Source organism: Anabrus simplex, chromosome 2 (genome assembly GCF_040414725.1).
Source record: "Anabrus simplex isolate iqAnaSimp1 chromosome 2, ASM4041472v1, whole genome shotgun sequence".
NCBI classification, from domain to species: domain Eukaryota; kingdom Metazoa; phylum Arthropoda; class Insecta; order Orthoptera; family Tettigoniidae; genus Anabrus; species Anabrus simplex.
Window position 1 is genome coordinate 919,745,522 of NC_090266.1, and position 25,362 is coordinate 919,770,883.

Consider the following 25,362-nt stretch of genomic DNA (forward strand, 5'->3'; position numbering starts at 1 on the left):
TCCCCTCTTTACTTATTATTATTTTTCCGAGGGTCAGATGTAGACCATTTCCAAATTTTGATGTGCGTGCTGCCCGGAGATGGGCCTCTTACGTGTGCGATTACGCCCAAAAGCCCGCAATTAACCACCCAGGACTCTTGCGGGTGGGAGCGCCATTTACCTTGGCAGTAGTATCCGCCTGACAACACAGCCGAATGCTAGAAGGACATTATTAATTTATTTTTTTTCTCTACATTTAGTGCTCTGTACACGTTATGGGGTACATGCTATTGCAGGTGACTGGAGGAAGGGAGTCCTAGTGCTCATTGCCTCAGTCATCCCGTATTAGGCATCGTCCAACATCGGACCCCGGGCAGTACCTGCTATGACCAGGTGGGTATTGCCTTGGCTGCTTGGTTCGGCTACAGAGACCCCTGATTGGAGTGGGTGGCATTCGGGGAGAAAGTTATCGGGCATGGCTTCAAAACGAAGTCGGCTCTCTCAAGTGTAACTTTTGGTTCCCTGCGAGGTTCAACTCCCTGGGAACATGCTTAGCGTGAAGGAATGGGATCCAGCTTCCCTAGATTTCTGGTCGCTACCAGAACCGATTGGCATGATTTTAAGCTGGTAAAGTCGATTATGTTTAGTAGACACATTGAAGGCGTCTACGGCGAACTTGAGGACCTCAAGAAAATGCGCAACGGTAGTTTGCTTATGAAGACTCGTACAGCACTGCAAGCTGATCAGTTGCTTAAGTGCGACCCCTTTGGCGAAATCCCCGTCAAAGTGGAGGAGCATAAGGCCTTGAATCTGGTTCGCGGAGTCATCTTTCACCGCGACCTTATTTTGAACACTGACGACGAGTTGATGGAAGACATGAAGAACCGTGGCGTGACACACGTCCGGCGCATTACGCGCAAGGTCAGCGGTGAAGACGTTGCCACAGGTGCCTTCATTGTCTCTTTCAAGTTGTCAGTGTTACGAGAGAAAGTCAAGGTAACAACTTATCGTTGCGATGTGAGGCCGTACATCCCGCCTCCTATGCGATGCTGTCAATGCCAGCGATTCGGACATTGGTATCTCGCTGTTCGAATCAGTCCGTATGTGGTACATATGGACGAGTAGCTCACGGCGCGGAGGAGTGCACAACCCCCTACAAGTGCACTAACTGCTCCTTTTTTCATTCTTATCCGGATCGGAACTGTCCGACATATCTGAGTGAGAAGAAGATCAAGGAGATCAAGACCGTGGATGGTCTTTCCTACCAGGAAGCGCGCCGTAAGTTTAATTCTACGAATACACCTGCCCATACACTCGACTGTAGCATGATAGCTCCGAGTCTTTCAGGATCGTAATTTACAACATTGTCACCTGTGCTGACCGCTGCGCCCAAGGCGACTGTCGCTGCTCCCAGCAACGTAGCAAAGAGTAAAAGCTCGAAGGGGGGGACCACCCCACCTTCGACCAACCAGAAGTCTGTGACGGCTGGTAATTCCCAGCCGGCACAGCAAGAGGGGAAGGCTAAGACTCCCCTCCCTAAGAGGTCGGCGAAAGCCGTGCCACAGCCGGCATCGTCAACCAGGGCTGGGAAACCATCTCCCAGTCCGTCTAAACTATGAAAGAAGGCGGCGAAGACCGCCCTTGCTGAGCGCTTTCGCACTTCCCCTGCGAAGAAGTCATGCCCCCCATCTGGGGGTTATGAGTCTGCGCCAGAAGGTACTCCTGCTCCCAAACCTGCGCGCTCTCCTCGTAGGGGACCTGCTCGCCCCCGAAAGGCGTCGAAGTTCTGGGCGGCATCCACACCGTCTGTTCGTCGCGCTGTCCTCTACATCTACGGATGTAGATGTTGATAGTGTTTAGGCTTGTAAGCATTTTGTCACTCATAACCTAACATTCCTTTTATAGACCACACTATGGCACTGTTACAGTGGAACTGTAACGGTTATGACAGGCATCTTGCCGAGTTACGTCAGCTCATTAGTGAGTACGCAGCGAGTATAGTCTGTATTCAGGAGACCAACTTCAAACCTGGTCATCTTACGGTCTTGAGAAATTGCCGACTATTCTCGGCAGAACGATACTATGCTCACCGGGCTTCCGGTGGCGTTGGCATTTTTGTACGTTCTGATACCTACAGCGAAGAGGTTCCATTAAGAACCCCGCTTGAGGCTGTAGCTGTTAGCGTTCCGCTGCCTGTCATAGCAGCAGTGTGTAGTGTTTATTTTCCACCAGGCCAGCATCTTAACATAAATGATGTCGCTGATCTTATAGATCAGCTTCCTCCTCCCTTCCTCTTATTTTGCGATTTTAACGCCCATCACCCCATATGGGGCTCTGAGATGCCTTGCCCCCGGGGAAGAGAGCTGGATACATGTGTAACAGAGCTGGATTTATGTACTTTGAACACAGGGGAACCAACTCACTTTAGTGTACGTTACGGCACATATTCTCGCATAGACTCAAGTCTATGCAGCCGAACGTTGGTTCCAATGTTTCGGTGGAATACACACGATGATCTCTGTGACAGTGACCATTTTCCCATCATTACTTTGTTGAAACATAAATCCTTCGAGGCTCCCCCTCGATGGATTCTTAAACATGCCGATTGGCCAAAGTACACATCACTAGCTGTCCTTAATGACGATATCAAGCGGACCGTCGGCGAGGAAATAACTTACGTCACCCAAGTTATTCTTGCGGCTGATGACGAGTCCATTCCGTTCTTCTCGGGGACTCCTCTCTGAAAACTCGTTCCTTGGTGGAACGATGAAGTAGCAGCAGCCATCAAAGAACGCCGTCGCGCTCACAAGCGTTACCGTAGAAAGCCTACTGTGGCCAACTTCGTAACATTTTAAGAAACTGCGCGCTGAGGCGCGAGTTCTTATTCGACAAAATAAGAAGGCTTCATGGGAGAGATGTGTGTCGTCTATGACGTCACATACTCCATCTCAAGTGTGGACTAAGCTTCGACGGATTTCGGGTATCCAAGGATCATCTCCTGTACCGGGAATTTCCATTGCAGGCTGTATCGCCACTGACCCTCTCGCGATTGCTAACCATCTAGCTAGTCATTTCGCGGATGTATCTGGCTCCGGGAATTACCATCCTGAATTCTTCGTTCTGAAGCGGGAGGCAGAACGTCATCACCTTAGTTTTGCCACCCAAGCTTCAGAGGACTACAACGTGCCATTTACGGAGTGGGAACTCCGCAGCGCCTTAGCGCTTTGCAAGGACACGTCTCCTGGACCGGATAACATCCATAACCAGATGTTGAAACACCTTAGTGATGATAGTCTACTATATCTTTGCGTGTTCATCCGAATCTGGATAGGTGATTTTCCGTCTCAGTGGCGCGAGGGCATAGTCATTCCTGTCCTCAAGCCTGACAAAGATTCTAAGCATGCAGGAAATTACAGACCGATTTGTCTTACAAACTGCCTGTGTAAGCTATTTGAGAGGATGGTAAATCGCCGACTCGTGTGGTGTCTGGAGAAACAAGGACTCTTGTCAGAGTGCCAATGTGGTTTTCGAGCCGCTCGATCCACCACTGACCACTTGGTACGCCTGGAAAGCTCTATCCATGATGCGTATCTCCGCAGACGGCACTTGGTAGCTGTTTTCTTTGACTTAGAGAAGGCCTACGACACCACATGGCGATATGGTATCCTTTCAGTCGTGCATCAGTGGAGATTCCGAGGTAACTTGCCGGTATTTATTGCGAATTTTTTTGTCCCTCCGTCTATTCCGTGTCCGAGTAGGGAGGACGTATTCGCAATACCACGTTCAGGAAAATGGATTCCCACAGGGATCGGTCCTTAGTGTTACTCTGTTCGCGATTGCCATAAACGGTACTGTCGCTGCTGCTGGTCCAGCCGTAATACCGTCGCTATACAGGGTGGCCCACTTAAACCTTTCACCGCAGATATATCTGGAACAAGAGATATTGAAAAATGACTTTCACAGGCATGAAGGCAGGGAAGGGGCTAATTAAATACTATGAGCCAGTCAAAAACGTAGGAAAATAGTATTTTCAACACCAACTTAAGTTTTTTAAATGGACACCCTGTATTATTTCGTGCGCAATCGTTAACATGAAAAATCACATAAGTAATAGCGTTTGTTTCATCGCAATAGGTCAATTACATCCGGAGATATTGCAACGTGAAGTTGACGCTTGAGATAAACGAAACGCGCAGCAGTTTCACATCCCGAGAGTCAAGCGCTAAACTCACGGTCCTCTTACTCGCGATATGATTGCCGTACTACGATGCAACAGGCACTGTACTTAATGCTATTTGCACTGTTATCAAGAGGGATGAAAATAAGGGAAGGGTTTTCTACCACACCAAAAGGATATGTAAATAACGGTTTCTCTTGCGTGTTTGATTTACCTACACAGTACATTGCAGTACTTGTACTGTACTACTTCAGAATGTACACTGACTGACAGTGACAATGCAACACCAAGGAGGAGTGGTTCGAAAGGGATGAAAGATGGGGAAAAAACAGAGACGGCACGGATGAATAATTGATGTTTATTTCAAACCGATATGCAGGTTACACAATGCGCACGGCATCGACTCAGTAGGATGTAGGACCACCGCGAGCGGCGATGCACGCAGAAACACGTCGAGGTACAGAGTCAATAAGAGTGCGGATGGTGTCCTGAGGGATGGTTCTCCATTCTCTGTCAACCATTTGCCACAGTTGGTCGTCCGTACGAGGCTGGGGCAGAGTTTGCAAACGGCGTCCAATGAGATCCCACACGTGTTCGATTGGTGAGAGATCCGGAGAGTACGCTGGCCACGGAAGCATCTGTACACCTCGTAGAGCCTGTTGGGAGATGCGAGCAGTGTGCGGGCGGGCATTATCCTGCTGAAACAGAGCATTGGGCAGCCCCTGAAGGTACGGGAGTGCCACCGGCCGCAGCACATGCTGCACGTAGCGGTGGGCATTTAACGTGCCTTGAATACGCACTAGAGGTGACGTGGAATCATACGCAATAGCGCCCCAAACCATGATGTCGCGTTGTCTAGCGGTAGGGCGCTCCACAGTTACTGCCGGATTTGACCTTTCTCCACGCCGACGCCACACACGTCTGCGGTGACTATCACTGACAGAACAGAAGCGTGACTCATCGGAGAACACGACGTTCCGCCATTCCCTCATCCAAGTCGCTTTAGCCCGGCACCATGCCAGGCGTGCACGTCTATGCTGTGGAGTCAATGGTAGTCTTCTGAGCGGACGCCGGGAGTGCAGGCCTCCTTCAACCAATCGACGGGAAATTGTTCTGGTCGATATTGGAACAGCCAGGGTGTCTTGCACATGCTGAAGAATGGCGGTTGACGTGGCGTGCGGGGCTGCCACCGCTTGGCGGCGGATGCGCCGATCCTCGCGTGCTGACGTCACTCGGGCTGCGCCTGGACCCCTCGCACGTGCCACATGTCCCTGCGCCAACCATCTTCGCCACAGGCGCTGCACCGTGGACACATCCCTATGGGTATCGGCTGCGATTTGACGAAGCGACCAACCTGCCCTTCTCAGCCCGATCACCATACCCCTCGTAAAGTCGTCTGTCTGCTGGAAATGCCTCCGTTGACGGCGGCCTGGCATTCTTAGCTATACACGTGTCCTGTGGCACACGACAACACGTTCTACAATGACTGTCGGCTGAGAAATCACGGTACGAAGTGGGCCATTCGCCAACGCCGTGTCCCATTTATCGTTCGCTACTTGCGCAGCACAGCGGCGCATTTCACATCATGAGCATACCTCAGTGACGTAAGTCTACCCTGCAATTGGCGAAGATGGTTGGCGCAGGGACATGTGGCACGTGCGAGGGGTCCAGGCGCAGCCCGAGTGACGTCAGCACGCGAGGATCGGCGCATCCGCCGCCAAGCGGTGGCAGCCCCGCACGCCACGTCAACCGCCATTCTTCAGCATGTGCAAGACACCCTGGCTGTTCCAATATCGACCAGAACAATTTCCCGTCGATTGGTTGAAGGAGGCCTGCACTCCCGGCGTCCGCTCAGAAGACTACCATTGACTCCACAGCATAGACGTGCACGCCTGGCATGGTGCCGGGCTAGAGCGACTTGGATGAGGGAATGGCGGAACGTCGTGTTCTCCGATGAGTCACGCTTCTGTTCTGTCAGTGATAGTCACCGTAGACGAGTGTGGCGTCGGCGTGGAGAAAGGTCAAATCCGGCAGTAACTGTGGAGCGCCCTACCGCTAGACAGCGCGGCATCATGGTTTGGGGCGCTATTGCGTATGATTCCACGTCACCTCTAGTGCGTATTCAAGGCACGTTAAATGCCCACCGCTACGTGCAGCATGTGCTGCGGCCGGTGGCACTCCCGTACCTTCAGGGGCTGCCCAATGCTCTGTTTCAGCAGGATAATGCCCGCCCACACACTGCTCGCATCTCCCAACAGGCTCTATGAGGTGTACAGATGCTTCCGTGGCCAGAGTACTCTCCGGATCTCTCACCAATCGAACACGTGTGGGATCTCATTGGACGCCGTTTGCAAACTCTGCCCCAGCCTCGTACGGACGACCAACTGTGGCAAATGGTTGACAGAGAATGGAGAACCATCCCTCAGGTCACCATCCACACTCTTATTGACTCTGTACCTCGACGTGTTTCTGCGTGCATCGCCGCTCGCGGTGGTCCTACATCCTACTGAGTCGATGCCGCGCGCATTGTGTAACCTGCATATCGGTTTGAAATAAACATCAATTATTCAGCCGTGCCGTCTCTGCTTTTCCCCAACTTTCATCCCTTTCGAACCACTCCTCCTTGGTGTTGCATTGTCACAGTCAGTCAGTGTATCATGACATGTATCATGTCCATCTCGTTCCATTAGGGGCCGATGACCTTCGATGTTAGGCCCCTTAAAACATCATCATCACAAATGGTAAAGGGCCATGTTTTCACTGTGCCCCTAGCAAGGGAACTGCTTGGGTTTGACCTGACAGATTTCAATAAAACCTGGGCGAGTGATAAATTAATACAGGCCAGTCGTAAAATTAACGGCGATGACCAAACTCAGAACAGTTTTATGTATGCCCTATGGATACGCATTTCACGAAATGAGATGTTGACAACACTAATATGAATATATCAACGGTATTACGGTTTTATATCGTTTATGTAGAAACCTAAAATATTATGTAATACAAAATCTCTGCCATCTGTCTATAAACGAACGTGCTATTTATATAATCTGTTATTAGCACAAGCTGGGAAACTCCCGGATTCCTGTTCAGAATGGACAGCCTCCCATACACCGCGCTGCACTTAAAATTGCAGCAACAAATTCCTATTTTTTAAGTAGGTAAATATTTTACCGCAGAATGATTAAGCTTACAGCCATTGGGTTATGATGTCTTAATTTGTCATCACACTATGTTGCATTGCAAACATCTTCCCTTGTGTCTGCTAAAATATTGTACTAACCTTTTCACCAGAATGTATTTGACAACCCTTAAATGCGACAGATGTAGATTTGTGCGGTAAAAGGAGGGAGGAACATTCTCGTAAGCATCGGGGCACCTTGCTGGCCTCCTTACAGACTCAAATTAAGATATATCTCGAGTCCCTGTTAAAAACTGACTCGTCTATATATATATATAAAACTTGTCCTGACTGACTGACTGACTGACTGACTGATTCATCATCGCCGAGCCAAAACTACTGGACATAAAGAAATGAAATTTTGGGTATATATTCATATTAAGATGTAGGTGCTCGCTAAGAGAGGATTCTTGGATATTCCGTCGCTAAGGGGGTGAAAACGGGGGTGAAATTTTAAAATGAGTGTATCTATATCTCAAAACTTTAAAAGTTTACAGATGTAAAAATTGGTATTTAGAATCTTCTTTAAAAATAAGGAAATACGTATTATTTTGTTTTCAGAAAATCCCAATAGGAGGGGTGAAAAAGGGTGAAAAATCGGTAGAATGCCTTTAATCTGGATACCGGTACTCATATCTCAGAAATTGAAGATATTACAGACCTGAAAATTGGTACTTTTGATCGCTTTTAAATATAAAGAAACGCATATTTTTTGTTTTTGGAAAATCGAATTAATGGGAGGGTGAAAAGGGGGGTGAATTTTTAAAATGAGTGCATCTGTATCTCAATTTTTAAAGTTTACAGATGTAAAAATTGGTATTTAGAATCTTCGTGAAAAATAAACACGTATGTTTTTGTTTTCGGAAAATCCCAATAGGAGGGGTGAACAGGGGTGAAAAAGGGGTCGAATGCCTTTAAAGAGAATACTTATATCTCAGAAACTGAATATATTACAGACCTGAAAATTGGTGTTTGGGATCTCCTTTAAAAATACACATTTTTGTTTTTGGAAAATCTAATTAATGGGGGGGGGGGGGGGAAGGTGAGAAGGTGGCGAATTCTTAAAATGAATGTATCTATATCTCAAAACTTTTAAAGTTCATAGATGTAAAAATTGGTATTTAGAATCTCCTTTAAAAATAAAGAAACACGTACTTTTTTGTTTTCGGAAAATCCCAATAGGAAGGGTGGAAAAGGGTGAAAAAGGGGTTGAATGCCTTTAATAAGGCTACTTATATTTCAGAACCTGAAGATATTACAGACCTGAAAATTGGTGTTTGGGATCTCCTCTAAAAATAAAGAAACACGTATTTCTATGTTTTAGGAAAATCCAATTGAGGGGGGAGAAATGGGGGCGAATTCTTAAAATGAATGTTTCTATATCTCAAAACTTTTAAAGTTTAGATGTAAAAATTGGTATTTAGAATCTCCTTTAACAATAAAGAAACACGTATTTTTTGTTTTCGGAAAATCGCAATATGAAGGGTGGAAGAGGATGAAAAAGAGGTTGAATTCCTTTAACGAGGCTACATATATTTCAGAACTTGAAGATATTACAGACCTGAAAATTGGTATTAGAGATCTACTTTAAAAATAAAGAAACAAGTATTTTTTCGTTTTTGGAAAATCCAAATAATGGGGGGGTGAAAAGGGGGGGTTGAATTTTTAAATGAGTGTGTCTACATCTTAAAACTTTAAAAGTTTCCAGATGTAAAAATTGGTATTTAGAATCTCCCTTAAAAATAAAGGAACACGTATTTTTGTTTTTTGTTTTTTGTAAATCCCAATAGGAGGGGTGTAAAAGGGTGAATAATGGGTTGAATGTCTTTGAGGCTACATATATCTCAGAAACTGAAGATAGTACAGAACTGAAAATTTGTATATGGGATCTCCTTTAAAAATAAAGAATCACGTAATTTTTTGCTTTTGGAAAATCCAATTAATGGCCGTTAAACAGGAGTGACAAATTGGGGTGAATTTTTCGAAAGACTATATCTACAGAATCTCTGAGAAACGTAAAATGTTACAGACGTAAAAAGTATTTGGAATCTCCTGTAAATGTGAAGAGACATAGGTGATTTGTTTTTCGAAACTCCACTTAAAGGGAAGAATAAAGGGGTGAAATTTTAAAATGAGAATTTCTACAGTATATCTCAAAAAACTTAACATGTTACAGAAGTTAAAAAATGGTATTTTTTATCTCTATTAAAAATAAAGAAACGTGTATTTTTAGTTTTCGGAAATACCACTTGGTTGGAGGGGCGGGGTAAAAGTGATTGAAAATGGTGTTGAATTCTGTTAATTAGGCTGCTGATATCTCAAAAATGAAGATGTTCCAGACGTGAAATTTGATATTTGGAATCTGCTTTAAAAGTACAGGAACACACATTCTCGGAAAATCCAATGAAAGGGGGGGGGGTTAAATAATTGAAAAATTGACTTAATTTTATGAGAATACGTACATCTAATAAAAACTAAAGTGTTACAGACGTGAAAATTGGTATTTTGATCTCCTTTAAAAGCAAAGAAAAGCGCGCTTTGGGGGGGGGGGGCGCATCTTGGGAGGCGGGAGTGATAAGGAGTTGAATTCCTTTCGTTAGGACACATAAATCAAAAACTGAAGAAGTTAGAGTCGTGATAATTGGTATTTAGAAGATCCTTTACCATTAAAGAAACAAGTATTTTTTGCTGGAAAATTCACTTGTGGGGGGGGGGGGGGAAGGAGTTACAAAGGAAGTGAAAAAACTGAATTATTTTTATGGGGATACTTATATCTCAAAACTGAAGGTGTTTGGTATCTCCTTTAAACAGAAAGAAACACGCCTTCTTTAATTTTTTTGGGGGGGGGGTGTTAAATAAACTTAACAGCGGTGGGGTGTAAAAGGTGAGACCAATTGATTTTACTGTACATAATATACTTATAAGGAGCCTCCGTTGCTCAGGCAGCAGCGTGCCGGCCTCTCACAGCTGGGTTCCGTGGTTCAAATCCCGGTCATACCACGTGACATTCGTGCTGGACAAAACGGAGGCGGGACAGGTTTTTCTCCGGATGCTCCGGTTTTGCCTGTCATCATTCATTCCTGCAACACTGTCCAATATTTCCTTTCATTTGTCATTCATCGATCATTGCCCCAGAGGAGTGCTTCGGCAGCCGGGAAAATTCCTACTGTCGCCGCTAGATGGGGCTTTATTGATCCCATTCTTGACCATATCGAATGACTGGAAACAGGCTGTAGATTTTCGATGTACTTATTCTAATCATAAACCGATCATTTTTAATCTTTCCTTTGTTCGTTTTCAACAGCCATCTTTTCCTTCGGAGAATGTTCTTAGATTACAGTAAATTCTCCTGGCATATAAATAAAAATGTAAACAAGTTTGAAATAAGCGATAGCATTGAGACTGACCGTCAAATTGTTCACTTCTATAATAAGGTCAATAATGCACGGAAGTATGTCATTCGTATCGCCAGAAATCCCGCACATTTGCCTACGCGCGACAATGGTGCTGGTCACATTGTCAACAATGACATCGGCAGCAGATGTAATTTACCGCCAAGTAGTGGTCTTGTATCTTGCTGTGGCAAAGATTTAGGGAGCCAACTGATGGGTGGAATACCTGGACCTAGCCCGGGAAGTACGAAATCGATTGCTGGAAATAAAAATTGAAAATGGGAGGAACTTTGCCGTAATCTCTCAGAAAACGAGTCAGATTGCGAATTTCGGCGGATTATATATAAAACGTTAAGCATTCAATTATATTTTCAGTATAATACCGTAGCGAAGCACGGGTATCTTGCTAGTTATCTCATATTCACAAAGCGAAGGTTACAACCAACAATGCCGGTACTATTCCTAATGTGTTCTTTCCCTGAAGTAAAGTTTCACCGGCTCCAATCTCAAGGCGCAATTTGCATCCAGTTCTCAGAAAATGGAATTTGAATATTTCGAGCATGCTCCACGTGACACATTCCCACAGCGAGCAAGCTGTGTGCTTCAAAAGCTCGTGATCCTCGAGTCGAATGTCACCCCCGTAGTGTAGTCCTTTAACGCTCAGTGTACATTATTTGAATCGCAAGCAAATCAAATTATACGCTGTAACATGTGCTTATAATACTCTGCTTCTCTGTAGGAAATCCGATGTTCTGTACCTTATTGTTAAACATTGGCAGTTTCAAGAACTACGCAGATTTCGAGTTTGGTATTACAGAAGAATGCCCAGACAGAAAAATACATACTTTTGAAGTTAGGAATGAATGATTAAAGATTATTTCTTTTCTGTTCATTGCGCAGTAATTGATAACATTTAGCTCGTAGAACAAAAAGTGAGAACGAATGTGTACATACCGTTTCCGATAGTTGCTTGCGCAGGCTTGTGTCGAGTGGTGAAGGAAGTCTTAAGAACAAATGGTGGCTCAGACGGTTGAGGCGCTGGCCTTCTGACCCCAACTTGGCAGGTTCGATCCTGGCTCAGTCCGGTGGTATTTGAAGGTGCTCAAATACGTCAGCCTCGTGTCGGTAGATTTACTGGCACGTAAAAGAACTCCTGAGGGACTAAATTCCGGCACCTCGGCGTCTCCGAAAACCGTAAAAGAGTAGTTAGTGGGACGTAAAGCAAATAGCATTATTAAGAACAAATGGCCAGCCGAGCGCTTTCTTGACTTACGATAGACCCAAAGTATGTGTGGAGGAATTGTTGAACATACAGAGCTAAAAATAAAAATTTTAAAATTGTGGCGTTATTTAATGGTCTTTTAAACGTAGCTAATAAGCGTTCATATGTTTGTAGTAAAAAGTGCCTTAAAATTAGAAACATACTGTGAAGTTAATCATGTAATCCTTATCAGAATAAATGTTCTATTCACCTCCATTTTGAAATAAAATACCCTTTACATGAATGAATTAAGAGTTACCATAGTTTAGTGAAAGCGCATGAATGGTTTAAATACCGCATGGGGAGGAGAGCTAACGGGAAGACCTCACACACAGTTACGAGCAGGGAAAACATGTCTAGAAGGAAATTACCTTAAATTCTACATTTCACCCATGGGAAGCCGGGGTGGGTCGTTAGTTCTTCTCATTGGACAGCAAACTGGAATTGAGTTAGGTGAGATGACTTGTCAGACTGTATACGAAATAAAAAGAACTTAAATTTGACTTTCAAATGTGCAGATGCACACAAGTATAACATTGTTATAAATGATTGGGAAGCATGTGGTTGCGGGATATTTCTAGATGGCACACTTACATATCCCAGAAAGCGGGCCAGAATTATCAGTTACGAAAGCCGCCTCAACACCACTCTGACTGTGTCATTTCTACACGGCCAACTTCGAAATTTTCACATTACGAAAGGCGTCTGGGTACAGTTGGCTAGAAGTGGGAGAGCCGTCACAGCAGGGGTGATGTCATGTAAATGAGAGGTGCTCACACTGGGCAGGCGATGAGCGTATGCTACTCAACCACAGTGACGTTGTGGCTACGTCACAGACCGTGAAGGTTGGGCGAAGTTCTCCGGTCATTCTCGATCACTGCGGCGATACCCGAGTTTGAAATGGAGGTAGAAAATAAATTAAAGAAAGAGAGCAGAAATCCGTCATTTTCAGTTTACATTGTAAGAAATAAGTTATTTACGTTCATTGCAGTTTACGTATTTCGACCGGATACAAGAAACATTTTTTGCCTATAATGTACATTATGAATTACAATTTTCACTACTAAATTTCAAGGAGTGCTTCTAAAAAATTTCTAATATAATACGGAGTTACGGTGCATAAGCTGTGGCTTGTGGTGGTTTGGATTTAAATTATCTGATAAACTCACTAACAATCCAATCATAACGGGAATAACATAAGTTAGGTCATTTATTTGAAGACATAATGTAAATCCATTTGGTAGATACATTTGCATTGTTGTTGTACTTTAATCTTGGATAGTAACTATCTATGTCCCTCTCGCCATTTACACAAGTGCCCAACAGTTACGAGTAAGCAGGGCAACAGGAAATAGACCGCAAATCGCACGACATATGCACCTACCAACCTTAACATGTTCGCTCTGTATAGGAGTGTTCCCTGCTTTGACTAGAGGTGTGACCTCAGTCGTGTTTGCCCTGTTATAATGTGCGGAGTGTAGCCTCGTGGTGAACGTGACAACATAATGGCACAACGACGCCATTTGGACCCTCGGCCACTTGGAAGCAGACCAGACACAGACCAAAATCGCCGTATCTTTGAATGTGCCACAGTGTCATTTCCAGGCTTCGGAGAAGATTTTGAGACACAGGAGATGTTAGTCGTAGGCCAATACCATGTCGACCAAATGTAACCACCCCACAGCACGACCGATATCTGGCCTTAACCGCCCACCGAAATCGGAGTGCACCTACAAGACAATTGCCGGCGGAGCTTGCAGCGGTCTCAGGGGTGCCGTTTCCCGGCAAACTGTACGGGAGGCTCAGAACAGCAGGGGGGGGGGGGGGGGCTAACTGGCTTGCCGGCGGACTTGAGGGAAATAAAATACCTCTCGCGGACCAAACACACAACCCCCTGTGGGTGGGGGACGCAGGCCTGTTGTAAGAGGCGAATAAAAGGGGCGAGCAAGGGATGATTGGATTAGAACTTTGAAACTACTTGTGATTAGTATCACCACGCGGGAAACACCATGGGTCGCTATTACTTGCGCGTAGTACCACTATGTTAGGTACCAAATACGTTTGTGATTAGTAGGACGCAGGAGCACCGCGCGGTCAGGCTTTTACGGTAGCACTATATGAGCGACACCAGGGTTCTGGCTTGCCTATGATTAGTACCCACTATATAAGGAACACCACGGGATAGTACGAGTCCCTGTGGTAGTACACTTACGTGATGAAAACCATAGGTTTGCATTGCCTGTAAATGGCTCCGCTATGTGCGGAACACCATAGGTCCGTATTACATGTGCGAATTTCATAACCTGTCAGTAGTACCATAATGTGTGGAATACCGCGAGTCTACGATACTTTTGATTAGTACCGCACCATGACAAATACCATGGTTCTACTTCCCAAGCGATGAGTACCATTTTGAGAGGCCGATAACCTATATTTTGGACCTCTTTAGCTTGCAAGCATCACCGATTCAGTATTGAGCTATAGAAGCAGTCCCTTGGTCAGTATTACTATTGTTTTCCGTCATTTTCTGAGACAGGTATTGGGGGTCGGCTCCACTGATTGTTTTAAATTCATACCCATCCGTTCATTTTTCGTCCTCGCGCTTTGAATTCTGGTCAGTGGAGGATTCTGGATTTTATTTTTTCATTGCATTTCGTCTCATTTCGTGCCATCAGCGGCCGATGACCTAGATGTTAGGCCCCTTAAACAAGCATCATCATCAATAGGGGAGAAAAGAGTTGGGTTGCTCCCTTAGTGGCTTGCTTACGTGGTTGGGATCCTATATTCTAACTGGAGTCTTGCCAGTGACTAAAACCCCTAAATACCCTCATAACCAAGTGAAGAGATCTCTGTTTTATTTACGACCTCGTTAATGTGATTACCCCGCCGGTCCGAGTGGCGCTGGCCTCCTGACCCCAACTTTACAGGTTCAATCCTAGCTCAGTACGGTGGTATTTGAAGGTGCTCAAATACGCCAGCCTTGTGTCGGTAGATTTACTGGTACGTAAAAACATTGCGAACTAAATTATGGCACCTCGGCGTCTCCAAAAACCGTAAAAGCAGTTTTTGGAACGTAAACCAAAAGTACCATGAAGATCTTTTCTTACATTAACACCTAGGTACTTAATGATCCACATGAGGTACTTTCCCAAACAACAAAGTCGATCATAAAAATGTGGCGAGTCAGATATCTGAAGTTAGCGTGCGAAACTGAGCATTTCGGAAGGTACTGTACATTGAGCAGTGGAAACAGGAAATTGGAAGTAAACGTACAAAATGACGAGAGACTAATTCTCATTGAGAATCCTTTCGCCTCGTCATGCTTCCTCTCACTGTGAAAGTGTGAACACCAGAAGTGCGAGCCTGTGAGACTTCAGCTGATGCACGTGAGTGGCTTCTTCTACCCCCTCTGGGTGGGGGGACGCAGACACTTACGCTATCCCCTGCCTGTCGTAAGAGGCGACCACGAGATGATGGATTTGGAACCATGAGATTGCGTGTGATCAGTACCATTACGCGAGGAACACCGTGGGTCGACTTTACTTGCGATTAGCACCACCATGGAACACCATGGGTCTGTGATTAGCATCATTCGGGGAGGAGCACCATTGGTTTACCTTACCTGTGATTAGTACCACTATGAGAAACACCATGGTTCCTAGTTACCTTTGATTAGTACTACTGTGTGAGGAACACCATAGGTCTACGTTACCTGTGATTAGTACCACTATGTGAGGAACATCACGGGTCTGGGCGTTGCCTGTGATTAGTGCCACTGTGTGAGCAACACCATGAGTCTAGTTTATCAGTGATTAGTACCGTTACGAGGGGCCGGTGACCTGGATTTTGGACTTCTTTAGACAAGCATCGAGCCTCCGTGGTTCCGACGGCAGCGCGTCGGCCTCTCACCGCTGGATACCGTGGTTCAAATCCCGGTCACTCTATGTGAGATTTGTGCTGGACAAAGCGGAGGCGGGACAGGTTTTTCTCCGGGTACTCCGGTTTTCCCTGTCATCTGTCATTCCAGCAACACTCTCCATTCTCATTTCATAGCATCTATCACTCATTAATGTAAATCACTTTGGGAGTGGCGACCCCATCGTAATAACAGCCTATATCTGATTCATTCATTACATCCCTGACCTGGTCAATGACTGGAACGCAGGTTGTAGGTTTTCATAGACAAGCATTATCGATTTAGGATGTTACTTTGGAAGCAGTCCCTTGCTCAGTTTATACCATTGTTTTAAGTATTTTATGGGAAGGTGGGGTATTGCGGGTCGGATCCACTGATTGTTTTTAAGTTCATAATAAGTTTTCGTCGTCTTTTTGAATTCTAGTCAGTGGATGGATTTTTAAATTTTGATAATCATTCCATTGCGCTTCATCACGTACCATTACGGGCCGATGACCTAGGTGTTAGGCCCCTTTAAACAAACATCACAATCACTTTTCCCTCTGACCAGTAAATAGTTCAAGCAATTCTGTCGTATCTATCTAGGAATGATATTTCCACCACCGTGGCCACTCTGTTGATTTCTTGGCTCTACCTAGGAGAATAAAAATCCTCCTGTTAGGCTTATGAGAAAAGCTTCGATTATCGGTTCGCATTCCCCTACTGAACGGATTGAGTGCACTGTTCGAGACGTATAGCTGTGATCTTTCATTCGGCAGATAAAAGGGCTCGTACCCCGCTGTTGGCAGCCATTAAATAGTCTTCGTGGCTTCGCCATTTTCATTCCAAGCAAATTAAGTCTTCCTTCCCAATCCCATCGTACAGAGATAGCAACCAATTCCCCTCTACAGTAGTTTTCCCAATTAAACACGAAATGAATGCCAGTATGGACGAAACATAAAAATCTCGGCCACTTCCCTCCAGTACACTGGATATCACAGCTGAAATGAAAACGGGAATATTGTTCTACCTCTTCAAGCCTAAGAAGCAAAACAAATCAGTGGATTCCGCTCCTTGCTTACATTTACCATTCTTAATTGTAATTCATAATTTGTACGTTGGATACATATCATGACAATAAGTTACACATCAATGAAAATTCATGTTTTGTATACTTAAGTTTTATTCAACTCTTCTACTTCTTCTCCCTGATTTTTTTTGCAATTTATTGGGTTCGGCACTGATGTAGATTTGACAGTTTTACGGCCGGTTGTCCTTTCTGACTCGCGCGTTCCTGTGGTGGTTGGTAGTGCGACTTGTATGTACAATGAGTCAAAACGAGTCATACACTAGAGGAGAGCTTGTTTATTTGGATTCAACAACAAAAAATACCTATTACTTTATTTTAGTCTTGGTTCTGGTTTAACAAATACATATTTCTCTGCTAGGGTACAAAGTAAATGAACTCCTATTTCTTATACTTAGAAAGAAAATAAATTCTTAAACATACATGAATCGGGTCAAAGTAAAACTCACACACCTTTAAGTAGTTCCTGAGCGATCTCTAATAACACAATGTTTTTGACAGTCAGTACTTTGTAGGATACCCTTTAGTACTTTTCATGGCTCTTAAACTGTTAGGTTACCGAGCTTGATAGCTGCAGTCGCTTAAGTGCGGCCAGTGTCCAGTATTCGGGAGATAGTGGGTTCGAACCCCACTGTCAGCAGCCTTGAAAATGATTTTCCGTGGTTTCCTCATTTTCACACCGCTTCCTTGCCCTTCCTTGCCCCTTCCTGTCCCATCGTCGCCATAAAACCTCTCTGTGTCGGTGTGAGGTAAAGCAACTAGCAAAAAGAAAACTGTTGGGTATAGATTGTACCAACTTTTCGCAATAAGATGGATCTATTTTCTTCCATTCTTCACATGAAGCCATTTTCAGATTATCTTTGTTCGAAATCTGGTGTTTTCTTACCGCTACTTCCAAGTAACGCCGTAGATTTTCTACCACATTTAAGTGTGGTGACTGTGGAGGTGTCTCGAGTACGTTTGGGCAATTATGCAGCAGCCACATCCGTACTATATGAGCTTTGTGCTTCGGGTCGTTATCTTGGTAATACTTAAATCGATCAAGTATTCCAAGATTTTTAGCACTAGGTCGTAAATGTTCCTTCAGTGTTTTTAGATACACATGTTTATTCATGGTCCCATCAATAAAAGTCAAATCTCTTGGTCCATTAGCTGACATGCACCCCAGACAGTTGCTCTGCCTCCACCATGTTTGACACTTGGACGTAGATTACTAGGTTTCAACTCCTCATTTGGTTTCCTCGAGACATTAACCTTTCCATCTGATCCGAAAAGATTGTATTTGCTTTCATTTTCAGAAATAACGGTCTTCTAGAAGTCAAAAATCTTTTTCTACATACTCCTTAACGAAGCTCAACGTTTTCTTCCTATTAATCTTGCTAACAAATGTTTTATTCCTAGCTATTCGTCCATGCCTGTTACTTTTCCTTAGGATAAGTCGAATAGTTTCTGGATGTTCTCTCTTATTGGTATGTTCCTCAGCTATCACAGCCAGTTTCGGAGCACTAATCACTGGATTTTCTTCACTTGTCTTACCATCCAACGTTCCTCCCTGAGGTTGAACATTTTTTCCCACTCACTTTGTGTTCATTTTCAATGCTACGTGTTTTTTTTATATTTATTTATAACGCATTGTAAAGTTGCAGGACTCCTGATTACAAGTTTACGAATTTCTCGAAGTGTTTTTCCTCTCTCCTCAGTTCTTTCTTCTTATGAAGATTGTCCCCTTTGACGCTCCGGAGATTGTCCGTACTTCACAACTTTCCACAACAAACTGAATGTGGTGTCGAAACACATACAGCATTTGTACTGCCCTCTTATCTGCCCATTAGGACTGTGAGTTTCATTTTGACGTGCCCCAGCAACATACAGACAAAGAACCTGTTATATCTTGCTAAGTTAAGGGATACGCTAACTAGCCTGTTAATTCAGGACATGCCTTTATTTTTCCACACATAAAATGCGAACAAACATTATTGTCCACATTTCTATTCATAAACACATACTCGTTACAGTGGTGTATGAGTTTCACTTTGACTCACTGTATATGAATATATTTGTATTAAGATTAACATTAACACCCAGTCCCCGAGCTAGAGGATAATACGCAGTTAAAATCATCGATCCGGCCGGGGATTGAACCTGGGGCTCTCTGAATCAAAGGGCCAGTACGTTAAAGAAAAGCGAAGTTAGGTATTTACATCTTTTCCAGCGCACCAATGAGTAAACGGTGCATACAAAATTAATAAAGCGGCCAGAACAAATGGTCATAATTAATAGTGCTGTGCTATGAACATAATTTAGTTTCATGAACTGGTTTTAGAACTTGATCATTACATTAACTCCTAATAGAATGATTAGCTGGCCTTAGCCCTCAGTCATGGAATGCTTTGTATCAATTCTGAAAGTAGGCTATTGTACGGCCGCTGTAGCGTGTGAGGGGGTGTGAGTGATAAGAAGTGGAACGCACTCATCTGTTAAAAATGTTTGTCGAAAGTACTTCAGAGTTTGTTTGTCGAAATACGTAAGGGAGAATATTAAAATATTCTTTCTTAATCCGTTTACCCTCCGGAGTTGGTTTCTGCCCGGACACAACGAGGGATCCCACCTCTACCGCTTCGAGTGCAGTGTCCTAGAACGTGACATTGGGTCGGGGAATACAACTGGGAAGAAAGACCAACAGCTCTGCTGAACAGGGGCCTTGTGGGTGCATGGGAAGATCGGAAGAGGGAAGGAAGCGGCCGTGGCCTTTAGTTAAGTTCCATCCCGGCATTTGCCTGGAGGAAGAGTGGAAAACCACGGGAAACCACTTCGAGGATGGCTGAGGTGGGAATTGAAAACCCTGTACTCAGTTGACCACCCGAGGCTGAGTGGACCCCGTTCCAGCCCTCGTACCACTTTTTCAAATATGATGGCAGAGCCGGGAATCGAACCCGGGCCTCCAGGGGTGGCAGCTAATGACGCTAATCACTACACCACAGAGGCGGACACATTATAACATACCCTTAAAATATCAGACTACTTTTAGTGTTGTATTAACTGTGTTGACACTGAAGAAACTGGCTTCCTTCTTAACAAACAAAAAACAAAGAAAATTCACATTACCACAGTTACTTCAATCGTGACAGGAACGGTCTCAGTTCACAGCCCGCATACTAGTGCAAAATTGCAATTATTGGGATTGGTGGAAATAAAGAATTATCTCGACATTTGTTTTGCAGGGATATGGAGGAAAGTGGGGTGGGGGGAAACAGTGCCCACTCAACTCCAGGTAGAATTTGACAGTTATGTAATACACAGCGGACAGTGAAGGATGTTACACCGGGTACTAGCTAGGTAGTCACTTAGTATCTGGGAGTCGTGCACAAGTCGAGCACGCACTCCTCCACGGTGGCTGTCCCCTTCTCAAAGTAGATCGTTCAGATTTTCTGAATCACCACGCTTCATTCTGCCAACAATCGTCTTGATTCCTTTGTTTTTTTGCAGCTGGAGTTTCTCCAGGGGCAGTCATCTTTGGAGGTTTTGAAAGTGAAGTTCTCCAGATTTACACAAAAGTGCAAGCTGCAGTTTTTTACGGTGCAGAGGACTCTTGATTTCCATTTTTTACTCTAACTTGTGAAGAGTGGCTGTCAGCAGCTGTGCACCACTCCAGTCGCAAGTCTTGTAACCACTGTGATATGGCACTGGAGTGGAACCCCGGCCAAGTCGTGCAGCTGTGGTGAAGGAGTGTTGAGGAGGAGGAGGACGATGTAGCTGCTAGAAGTTTATCTCCGCATCTTCCACAAGTGCATCATCAATTACAACTCGTTCTGTTTCGGGGAACACCACACCCTTCTTCGCGCTGTCTGGACCACCATCATAGAGCTACCACTGCCAGCTGCGTAGACTAGTCACAACTAGTAGAAGAATTTTGTGAAAAGGTGAGTTGTCTGTTTCAAGCAGATTGCAAAAATACCAAATTGTTTTAACAGAAGATAAACCTCTATTTTTAAATTAAAACTTTATTATTATAGTACTTTGTAATTAGTATTAAAATTGATTTTACACCAATTATAATTGATCAGTATTGTATAGCATGATGACTTGAATATTACTTCATTATTCGTAGCAATCAAAAAGCCTCCGTGGCTCAGGCGGCAGCGCGCCGGCCTCTCACCGCTGGGTTCCGTGGTTCAAATCCCGGTCACTCGATGTGAGATTTGTGCTAGAAAAAGAGGCGGGATAGGTTTTTCTCCGGGTACACCAGTTTTCTGTCATCTGTCATTCCAGAAACTCTCTCAATTATCATTTCATCTGTCAGTCATTAATCATTACCCCAGAGGAGTGTGACAGGCCTCGGCAGCTGGCACAATTCCTAACTTTGCCGCAAGATTGGGGCTTCATTCATTCCATCCCTGACCCGGTCACTCACTGGAAAACAGGTTATAGATTTTCATTTTTTTCTTGTCAAACAACACTGACATTTATATTAATCATACCAAAGCAATTAGAGACTGGTGTGGATCCCGGATCCCTCCATTTCCTCCTGAGCTGGGACTTCATGATTATACTGTTTTTCGAAAGGACAGAAGTGAATTAACTAGTATTAAGCAAAGTGGTTGCGACCGAGTTGCTGTCAAAAATTGCCCACAAGGCTCTGAAATTGTCTCCAGTATTCTGGTGAATGAAGCTTTGTTTATCCATGTCAGTTTGAATGCCAGAAAAAAAAGTTTCTGTTGTTCCTTTGTTCCACCCAAACAACCTACTTTGTCTTACTCTGTTATCAGACAAGGTTGTGGAAGCAGTCTCTTGTGGAATACACTGGCAGCATTTCTTTCCTGCCAGGGAGAAAGCAACTTCATTTCAGGGCGTATGTTTGAAGATTTTAAAACACACTATTAATATTGTAGAGGCGTACATAAAATATTTCAGAAAATTGTATTTTCACTTTTAATAATTTTCTTCGGTTAACTGTTGAATATTAAATCGGTGACTTGTGTACTATGAGGACCCGATGTACTCTCTGGCATGAAAGATTTCAGTCCACCTGCATATGATGCTAACCCCAATGTTCTCAGTTCTTCTGCCAGAGCATTGTGGGATTCGGTAGCCACATTGAATCTACATCAAATTAGTACAGTTAAGAATCGGATGTGCAACTGCACTTCGTCTGGACTTGGTCTTGAATTGGTATTTAGTTCCTGTCCTGGTCTTACAGTGGTGCATTCTGTGGATCTCCCTCTGCCTGAAGGAAACTATCATCCTGCTATAAATTTCGCTCACAAATGCTGACTTTCCCTCACCTCGGAACAGGCTACTTTTGGTCCCTAATTTTAATGCCTGAAATTATAAAGACATAAAAAATAGCTTTTGAAAGTTTCATTGACTGGGAATGTTAATAATAGAGATACTGACTCTGTATTTGTGGAATTTTGCTAAGAATTAAGAAACATTACTCTTTGCTATACTCACATGAAAAGAATTTATTCCTCTCCATTTCCAAAATGGCTCACACTCAATCTTAAAATCTTGGTTATTTTAAAGACTGTATGTGTAAAGGATACAAGCAACCTTTACTGGACACTATTATGCCTTCAGCAGAGTGCGCGAGGAACGTAAGTGTGGCGTCTGAATGCCATGCAAAATACGTGGAGCACGTTAATTTGAAGTATACAAGCAATCAGTACCGATCTGCATTTAGGCCAGTCACCCAGGTGGCAGATTCCCTATCTGTTGTTTTCCTAGTACTTTTTATAATAATTTCAGATAATTTGGAAATTTTTTGAACATCTCTCTTGGCAAGTTACTCCAATCCCTAACTCCCCTTCCTATAAACGAATATTTGCCCCAATTTGTCCACTGAATTCCAACTTTATCTTCATATTGTGATCTTTCCTACTTTCAAAGACACCACTCAAAACCTATTCGTCTACTAATGTCATTCCATGCCATCTCTCCACTGACAGCTCGGAACATACCACTTATTCGAACAGCTCGTCTGCTTTCTTCCAAGTCTTCCCAGCCCAAACTTTGCAGCATTTTTAACGCTATCTCTTGTCAGAAATCATCCAGAACAAATCAAGCTGCTTTTCTAACATGGAAGATTTTCTGGAGCTTTACAAAATACTTCCAACATCAATTTTCCCCTCCTCAATTACGTAAATTGGGAGATAATTTTAGTATCCTGTCCTGATAAGTGAGCTCTCTGCAACATTCTCTTCATTTTTCTCGCATAATGTTCTCCGGTTCCGGAAGTTATATTTACTACCACATTCTACTATATTAGACTGTGGTGTTACTGTATGCATAACAACAAAAATTATCTTCCTTGGACCCATTGAAGGGTTGTGGGCCTAATGTCATTCCACTGGTGTTCTTCGATATTTCTGCAACGAACTGGTCCCCATTCTTGTGTGTGTTGTTTTATGATATCCAAAGGAATTTTCCCATCAGTTTAAGAGCGGCTTTGTTGTTCCCATTTTTAAGTCTATAGAGATGATAGTGAGATTTTATCAATCTGTGATTATCCAGTCAGCACTTGGTAATGTTTTTAAAGTTCTGGTTCTTGATATAATTAAACGATTGTTTAAACATATCATTGCATAGAGACATGGATTTCAACATGGAAAATCTACTGTTAAAAACATTCTCTCCTTTCAGCATTTTGTGCTCGATAAGTTTGAAACCATTTATATACCATTTATATTGATTTTAGCAAAGCTTTGACAAGGTCAGCCATAGGCATCGTTTAGCCAAATTAATGGGATTTGGTATTTTCGGACAGATGTGGGACTGGTTCCGTAGCTGTCTTTCAGGACCCTCGCTTGCGGTAAGATATTCTGGTCGGTTATCCCAGACATTTACACCTGTATCTGTAGTTCCACACGGATCTCGTATGGGACAGTAATTGTTCAAAACTTCTCGCCAATAATATTGCTCAATGTTTTGGACATTAAAAAAAATTACTGACGATTTGAAATCATTTAATGCCGTATTCAGTTGATGGCATCTGCTCTGCAACCTTCAGATTGGACTTGATCGACTTGGGCAGCGGTATCAGCAAAATGATATGAAAGTCGGTCTAACCTACCACAGGTAGATTGATCCCATTCTTACTTCCTACTCTCGTGGAGTATCTATTGAAAGATGGGAAATATGGCCTCAGCAACACTGCTCTAATTATTTTGTGCAAGTTTCTAATTCGACCTCCGTGCCTCAGGCGACAGCGCGCCGGCCTCTCAATGCTGGGTTCCGTGGTTCAAATCCCGGTCACTCCATATGAGATTTGTGCTGGAAAAAGCGGAGGCGGGACAGGTTTTTCTCCGGGTACTCTGGTTTTCTGTCATATCATTCCAGCAACACACTCCAAAATCATTTTATTTCATCTGGCATTCATTAATCATTGCCTCAGAGGAGTGCGACGGGCTTCGGCAGCCGGCACAATTCCTATCCTCGCCGCTAGGTGGGGGCTTCATTAATTCCAATCCTGACCCGGTTGAATGACTGGAAACAGACTGTGGATTTTCAAGTCTCTAGTTCGTCAAACTCGAGAATATAGCTCAGTTGTTTGGTGCTCTTGCCAGCGAGGCCATATTGATCAGATTCAGTTCATTCAGCGGTGGTTCATCAGAATTCTAGGATTAAGAGCTGGTTATACTCAAAAGGATGTTCCTCTTTGAATTTGAAGCACATTTCGGCCCTCTACAGCTATCTGAGAGGAAAATGATTGCTGATCTGTAATTTCTATATAAACTTCTCCATGGCATAATACTCTCCTAATGTCGTCGTAGGCACTCCCTCTCGGCACATCTTCGAGAGACACCATGGCCGTAATTACCAGTGTCATAGTCCTGTACAAAGATTTCTGTGTGAGGAGAAAACGATTTGTTCCTATTGTGACATCTTCCCTGACCCCTACAGGTCATTTGGATGTGCTGTATTGACTGTTACCATAGACGAAACTGTGACATGTTGAATTAGTGATTATATATCTTAAATTGCGTGTATGTTACGTGTATATATATATTGCACCTATTAAAATTTTGCAACCCTTCCCGATGCCTTTGTCTTATGCTGTTGCGCCATGGTGGGCGACCAAATTTTAATACACCTTTTGTTTATTAATGATCCCGCGGTGGCTTCCACTATTACGCCGCGTTGGATCATTAACTGAATATATACATGTTTAAATATTGCTCCGGCCACAAAATTGAAAGCATCGGGTCGTAAATTATACCTAGACTCTGAACTGAGATTTAATTTATGAACACGAGCTACTACAACATGGTGCATATACGCTTCTCAGGGTAAATTCGCTTCATTATATTCCCACATGCATTAGACAAATCGTAGATTCCGTTGAAGAGTATCTGTCCGTTCAACTAGTCATTCTGTATCCAAACGTGAAGGAA

At 43.8% G+C, this 25,362-nt stretch overlaps 1 protein-coding gene across 2 annotated transcripts in view; it reads left to right on the top strand.

Moving 5' to 3' along the window:
- The window catches only part of LOC136864554 (protein Tob1), a 148,611-nt gene that overhangs the window by 57,546 nt on the left and 65,703 nt on the right, over window positions 1–25,362 (top strand). The window contains exon 2 of one of the 2 annotated variants that reach the window (XM_067141692.2): window positions 20,459–20,892. The exons of the other annotated variant lie outside the window; for it this stretch is intronic. The gene's annotated coding sequence lies outside the window, so the exon portion shown is untranslated. The remainder of the gene's footprint in view (window positions 1–20,458; window positions 20,893–25,362) is intronic. 2 annotated transcript variants of the gene reach the window in all.